Here is a 7,798-nt window from a genome sequence, read left to right as displayed (position 1 = left end):
CAGGGTCAGTCATGCCTTTTTGAGTCCAGTCTAAGATTTCCTCCCAGAGAGTATCTTTAATCCAGGTATGATGGGAGACATTCCCTGAACTGGGTTTAGGGCCTTCCTCTCTGGGAGTGATAGTTCCAGTCCCAGTTTGGGAATGGGATCCAAGTATTTACCTCAAGTAACTCAGGTTCTGACCTTCAAAGTAATATCCTTTCTCATTTGGTTGAAGAGGGCCTGTTCATAACGAACATAGACCTGAAGGATTTATTGTTCCCTTGATTCGGGATCTTCTCAAGTTTCTGAGATTCGTCAACCTAGACAGACTTTTAGGTCTTGGGGTATTGCAAGGGTGTTTTTCTGAACAATATATGGTTCAGGTGTCATCCTTCAAGCAAACTCTTTTTTAAGAGATCTTGTTCCATCTACTTTCCCATGGATGGGAAATTAATCTGGAGAAGAGTTCCCTTGTCCAATCTACAAGGGTGATTTATTTGGGTCTACTGCCACAATACCCTGAATGCACCCAATTCCGTCTGATCTCGGCAGTTAAGCAGGGCCAGGCCTGGTCAGTACCTGGATGGGAGATCGAGAACACCAGGTGCGGTAGGCTTGGACCTTAATTGATTCTCTATTTAATTGATTCTCTATTTAGGAGAAGATGTCTAATAGGGGTCAGATAATCAAGGATTTATTCCTTTTCCTCTCTCTGCAGTCTACTGTCTGGCCAACAGCAAGCTCTAGTGGCTCGGTGGATAGCTTAGCCATCTTGCAACCAGGAGGTTGGGAGTTTGGATCTAGCTGCAGTGGATCTTCCTTCACTTTTCGGTGACTCAATGTATAGTGGGACTTGGTCTGATGGTTTCAATGGACATCATTCCCTTTGCTTTTTTTCATAAAAGGGAGAACATTTGGATCTGTCTCAGAGGATATATCAGTTGATAAGAGACTCTCTCCCATAGTGGTTTTTCAGGAGTATCTATCTCAGGGTGCATGCTTCTGGAGACATTCCTGGGTAATATGACCATGGTCACCAACCAGCTGGGCTGGTAAATGGGCTGGGTCTTGTTTAAGGCACAGGGATTTTGGACTCGGATGTGTCTGCTCTCCTCTTTAACATCTTGGAGTTGAGAGTGATTTGCAAGACTCTGATGGCTTGGCCTCATTCGTCCTTAGCTTGATTCCAGTCAGACAATATCACCTCAATGGTTTATATCAACCACCAGAAGGAACTCGGGGTTCCTCACCATGTAGGAGGGGACTTGGATTGTTCAGTGGGTGGAAGTTCACCATTTTTTGTCTGTCATCCACTTTCCAGGGGTGGACAATTGGGAATCGGAATTCTAAACAGACTGTTATTTTATCCCAGGGAGTGGGCTCTCCATCCGGGGGTGTTCTCTGGGCAAACCCTAAAAAGGGGGGTTCCGGAGTTGGCTTCTGAGGGTGTTTTGGCAGAACGCCAAGCTTCCAAGGTGCGGTTCATGGTCAAGTTATCCGCAGACTGCCCTGATAGATGTTCTGGAGTTTTTCTTGGGATACAGTCTTGCATACCTGTTTTTTTTCTGTTTGCTCTCCTTTCACGAGTCATTGTTCGTATCCAACAGGAGAGGGCGGCGGTGATTCTAATATCCCTTGCGTGGCCTCACAGGATCTGGTATACAGACCAAGTGGAAATGTTGTCTCTCCACCTTGGAGGCTGCTTTGGAGGAATGACCTTCTGATTCGGGGTCCTTTCCTTCATACAAATCTCATTTCTCTGAAGCTTAGGTTTTCTGTGTCGGTCATTGAGACGATGACTTAGGCTCGCATGCTAGAAAGATTTGCTATAAGACATGCAATCTTTTTGTCTGGCCTTGGTCAGAATCTGGCCTGTGTTTAAGTCTGTTGCTCGTCTTTGGAGCCTTAACTTTGTTCTTAAAGTTTTACAGCAGGCTCCATTTGAGCCTTTATATTCCATAGATATTAAGTTGTTATCTTGGAAGTTTTTGTTTTATTATTGTTATCTCTTCTGCTCAGAGTGTGATTCGCCTTTTTCTTATCTTTCATGCCGATAAGGCGGTTCTTCGTACTAGGTTAGATTTCCTTTCTTAAGTGGTTTTCGAAAGAAAATTTAATCAGGAAATTGTTGTTCCTTCTCTGTGTCCTAGTTCTTCTCATAAAGAACACTGTTGCACAACTTGGATGTTGTGCGTGTTTTAAACTTTTATTTACTCGCAACTTGGATTTTTGCCAGTCTTCTGTCCTGTTTGTTTGTTTCCCTGGGAAACATAAAGGTCAGAAAGTTTCTACTACTTCTCTTTCTCTCGGGTTGAGAAGTATAATTCGTTTTGCTATGAGACTACTGGTCAGCAGCCTCCTGAGGGAATTACGGTTCACTCCATGAGAGCTGTCTCCTCTTCTTGGGCTTTTAAAAATGAAGCTACTGTGGAACGGATTTGCAAGGCTGCAACTTGGTCTTCTCTGCATACCTTTTCTATATTTTTACAAAATTTATATTTTTGTCTCGGCTGAGGCTTCTTTTGGGAGATAGGTTTTTCAAGCGGTGGTGCCTTCTGTTTAGGTCTCCCTGTCTTGTCCCTCCCTATTCATCTGTGTCCTCTAGCTTAAGTATTGGTTCCCAACAGTAATTGATAAAGCCGTGGACTCACCATATCTGAGGAAAGAAAATAAAATTTATGCTTACCTGATAAATTTATTTCTTCTACAAGATACGACGAGTCCACGGATTTCATCCTTACTTGTGGGATTTATCCTCCTGCTAACAGGAAGTGGCAAAGAGCACCACAGCAGAGCTGTATATATAGCTCCTCCCTTCCCTCCACCTCCAGTCATTCTCTTTGCCTGTGTTAGTACTAGGAAGAGGTAAAGTGAGGTGTTCATTTTAGATTCTTCAATCAAGAAGTTTTTTATTTTAAAATGATACAGGTGAGTACTATTTTCCTCAGGGAGGAATGAAATTAAGAATTTTTTCTGCCCTGAGGTTGATGATCTTAGCAGATGTAACTAAGATCCATTTTGGTTCCCACAGAGTTCTGAAGGTAGTACAAGAGAAATCTTCAGTGTGGAGACCGGTGTCATGCTACAAGCAGCATTGAGGTATGTTCAGTCTTTTCTTTTCTGAGGAGACTAGTTATATCAAGAAATGGCTGACAGTATTCCCTGTAGGGGAAGGGGTAAGCAGTAGACATATAGGAACTATGGGTTACTGATCTTACTGGTGCATACATAATAATTATTACGTTGGTATGTAAGTTTATTAAGGGCTTGACACTGGGAGAGGCTGCTGTGTGTTTACTACGTTTATCAAGGCAGCAGGCAAGCATATTGACTAGGTGTTTTTTTAAAACTTGGGGACCACATGCGGTTATGGAGACAGTGGACACGTTGCCCATGGTGGGCGGAGCCTATTTCGCATGCTCAGACGCGCAGTTTTCTCCTGAATGAAAGGCAGCAGGCTCTAGCTCCGGTGGGGCCAACAGTGGATAATCAATCACCGGATCGTTGTTCATTCAATCCGCAGTAACCAGGGGCAGGTAGGCGCCACAGCAGAGCTGTGGTGAGGTGCAGGGGCTGTTATCCTTGTTTAAAGTTTTTTACCATATATAAAAAGTTTTTTTCAGGGCGATTAGCTTTGCTCCATTGCTGCAATAATTTTCGGAAAATTTGAACTGATTTGTTTGATTATTTAGTGCAAAAAATCGTTTTGAAGTGCTGTACAGTAAAATTGTTGCGCTTTTAATATTTAAAGGCGCAGTACATATTTTTCTGAAATTTGTTTAATTCACTATTAAAGGTTAATTACGACTATTGTGGCTATTGTTAGTCTGTTTAACATGTCTGAACTTGAGGAAACTCCTTGTTCTATGTGTTTAGAAGCCATTGTGGAACCCCCTCTTACGTTGTGTACCTCTTGTACTGAAAGGGCCTTACAATGTAAGAGGCATATTTTGTGTAAAGAAAGTGTGCCTAAGGATGATTCTCAGTCTGAAGAGAATCAGAATATGCCATCTAATTCTCCCCAAGTGTCACAACCATTAACGCCCATGCAAGCGACGCCGAGTTCCTCAAATGCGTCTAATTCTTTTACTCTGCAGGATATGGCTGCAGTTATGTCAACTACCCTTACAGAGGTATTATCTAAATTACCAGTGTTACAGGGTAAACGCAGTAGGACAGGATTGAATGTGAATACTGAGTCCTGTGATGGGATTTCATTAACCCTGTGATACACCTGTGCTTGTAAATGTAATTTTTAGTTAACAATGCATAACTTTGCAAATAAACTTTGTTTATAGCATGCTTGTCTCAATAAAAGCTGCTATGTAAATGTTAGATTGCAAATTAATATTGCTATTCACTTGATAAATATGCCAACAGTAAGAAATACATTCTTTCAGCAAGACACTTATAACTTACTATAAATGATAGATTTCTTTTAAATCTATCATGTACAGCTTCTATACATAAAGACTGTACCTTGCTATAAGAGCCTGTTCACATAAATTGTGAAAAATATAATCTTTAATATGCTTATTTTGCAATCTATAGAGTGTATAACTATATTCAAATATATGTTACTTTTACAATGTGTACAATGTATAACTGTATCCTTTTATATGTTTAAACAAAAGTCTTTTACAATATAAAAGTTTTTTATTATCTGACTGCTAACATACTAACCAACTAACTAGTTTTAACATAAGATGTTATATGATCTAAAATGGAGGATTGTTTAACCTTGTATTAGAAAATCCTAAGATGGATGCTCATTGCAATAATTACAAGTGCGTATGTCTAAACTCTTGTATAACAGATTTTCAAGGCCACATTGTTGATGTAAAAAAAACTGTTCCTAAAACAAGTTAGACAAGTTTTGTTGATGTTAAAATGATGCTAAAAATACATATAAAAAGAAAACAATAAATGATGACGTCATCCAAATAAAAAAACTATAAATACACCTTGTTGTAAACATGAGGCAGGTGACTCTGACAGGATGTTATAGAGCATCTCTAAGGATAAGATTTTGTTGCAAAGAAGTCATTTCGAGTGGTATGTAACAATTGTTATTGAAAGCAAGTTTAACTGATAGTCTTTTAACTCTGTGTGTATTTTTGGATTTAAATGAATTTAATTTTGTATTACTTCTGTAAGCTGATTTTTCTGTATAATAAAAATTTATTTTTAAAAATGTTATCCTCTCAAGTACCATTTCTTTATTGTACTCAGAAACTTTCTTTGTAAGAAATGAGACCTGTTTCACTGATATAATATTTAAAGGTCTGTGCTTGGAATTCATATTTCAATATAACTGTGCTTTAAGACCTTATAAGTGAATTAGGTGTGAACCACTACAATATGCGTCCCTGGGTATTTTGAGAGATAATATATGTTTTATAATAATTATTATAATTTTACCTGGGTCCCCTTATACGTAAGGGAAGGTGCTAAAATATCATGGCTAATCAGGATTTGCAGAATCTTTTAAAACTCAATTATGTGTTTAAAATGCAGAATGGTAGAGTCATTGGAAATTATGAGGTTATTGCTTTGGAGATACAGTTATGGTTTAATTCATTTAAACTTTGCTAATGCTGCTGGAGTAGTTTTGCAACAACCTATATATCACACTATAGATGCAGATTTTGATCCTGCAACAAATAGAAATACAAATGTTTCTTATGATGGTATAGTAGAGATTTTAGGCAGACCTCCTGTTATTGCTACAGGAATACAAAGACATTGCCCTAAAGGCTTTAGCCTGAATTGAGATGTGGGGTACTCCTAGATCTAGTTTGTACAGTCCAGTAAAGGGAAAATAAATAATACCAGCTGCAGAATATGAGCAAGCTGAGAGGGAAAACCTTTTTAATGTGATACAATTTTTAGGTTATATGTGAGCTCAGGTTTTAAATAGTGAAAATGTCTGGAGTGTCAGGCATATAGCAAGTTTTTTTGTTTTTTTTTGCTGAAGCTGCAGGAATTCCTAAATGAAATATAAAAACAACAATTGGAGTGATGCCACGCAATCCGAAGGACATAGCTTTGTGGTTAAATGACAGAGTTCATGCATTAGCTGGAGTTTATCCAACTTATTATCTTCCACAAAATAGAACGTTAGTTAATGCTATTTTATTCTCTTGTTTGTGTGTTTTTATATTTGAGGCAAGGAAGTGGAATTCAGTGATTTATGCATATCATGTAAAGACACAAGGTAAAGATACTTTGGCTTCACTTGCTGATATTTTAGGAATGATGAATATAAATAGTGGCATTGTAGCAGCATATTTATTAGAGCTGAGATTTACAAAGAATAATCACGACATGGTATGGGGTTGCTTAAAGCCAGATGTTAAAGGACAAGGCTTACTTTTAGATATAGAGAGACAAATACTCTCTGTACCTATTGCTGAGAGTCCTAAACAAATACCTGATATATATTAAGACATACTTATACACTTGTAGGTATGGACCTGACTGGAGATGCACTAGTACCTTCAAATAGCAGAGAAACGGAAAGGAAAGGAGAAAAGATTTTCCAGCAAAGGAAAAACAGAGCTCAGTTTGTCAAAAAAGAATGCAAGAGAACAATATCCACAGAAACAAACTAAATTTAACCCTCCACTACCTTACTCCCAAGCACCTCCATCTTACACCAATGAAAATCAGTTTATAACTATTTAGTATGAGGAGTTTCCTCACAGGACATTGAGACCATTTATAAAAACTCCAGATCGGTATGAATTTTGAGATGGTAGTGTGAGATATAGAGGAAAAGGTGCAGAGGGTCAGGATAGATATCAGGAGCGTGAGATTCGTTCTACTGAAAGGGGTGACATTTCAGTTGCCCCAGCTACTACTAAAAAAGTAGGGCAAATAGAGAAATAACTACCAGACATCCCAGAAGAGTCTGAAGGTGAATGAAGTAAATTAACAGTAGAATATGGGGGAGAGACTTATGAGGAGTATTTAGATACACAAGCAGATATATATTTAGTACACTCAAATATGTTAAAAGAAGATGTATTAGGCTATATGACTATACAGACTTTTGAGGGTGCAGGTACTTATCCATCATATAATGCACAAGTAAAAATAAATGGTAAAAGAGTACACTTAGAATTAGTTCAGCATCCTAAGCTTGATTCTGATTTTCTTATAGCTTATAAGGATGTAGCACATTTTATTTCATTGCAGCTGGAAGATGAACTTCCTTTAACTACTAGTTGATGTAGAGCAGCATTTATGAAAATGCAATTAGATCATATTGCGGTATCTGATGTTAGAAACTTAGATTTTTACTTAAAGAAAAATGTTAATATATTTCAGAAGTGGGAAAATCAGGTTGGACATCTTAAAGGAATCAGTCATCATATTGCTACAGGCAAAGTAGTTCCTAAGAAACAGGCACAGTATAAAATCAATGGTGTAGCCATTCCCTATATACAGGGAGTCCTTGATGATTTACTTAAACAAGGAGTACTAAAAGAACAGTACAGTCAAATGAACTCAGCAGTCTACCCTGTTCCCAAACCGGATGGTTCTTGGCGAATGGTATTAGACTATAGAGAAGCTAACAGAGTTACTCCACGGGTGGCAACACAATATACACATGCACCTTCTATTTTACACAATTTGCAAAGGAAAACTTTTAATACAAAGTTAGACTTGGCAAATGGTTTTTGGAGTCATCTTATTACTCCAGATAGTTACTGGATAACAGGTTTTACTTGGAAAGGCAAAACTTTGGTATTTACCAGATTACCTCAGGGATTTTTGAATTCAAGTGCGTTATTTACTTCAGATGTAGTAA

The 7,798-nt window shown here is 38.1% G+C and overlaps 1 pseudogene; it reads left to right on the top strand.

Annotated features, from left to right (window-relative positions):
• The first annotated feature begins 483 nt into the window (after positions 1-483).
• LOC128636919 (uncharacterized) lies at positions 484-598 on the top strand (annotated as a pseudogene).
• Positions 599-7,798: the final 7,200 nt, after the last annotated feature.

The sequence above is a fragment of the Bombina bombina genome, chromosome 7 (genome assembly GCF_027579735.1).
Source record: "Bombina bombina isolate aBomBom1 chromosome 7, aBomBom1.pri, whole genome shotgun sequence".
NCBI lineage: Eukaryota > Metazoa > Chordata > Amphibia > Anura > Bombinatoridae > Bombina > Bombina bombina.
This window is presented reverse-complemented; position numbering and strand designations above follow the sequence as displayed.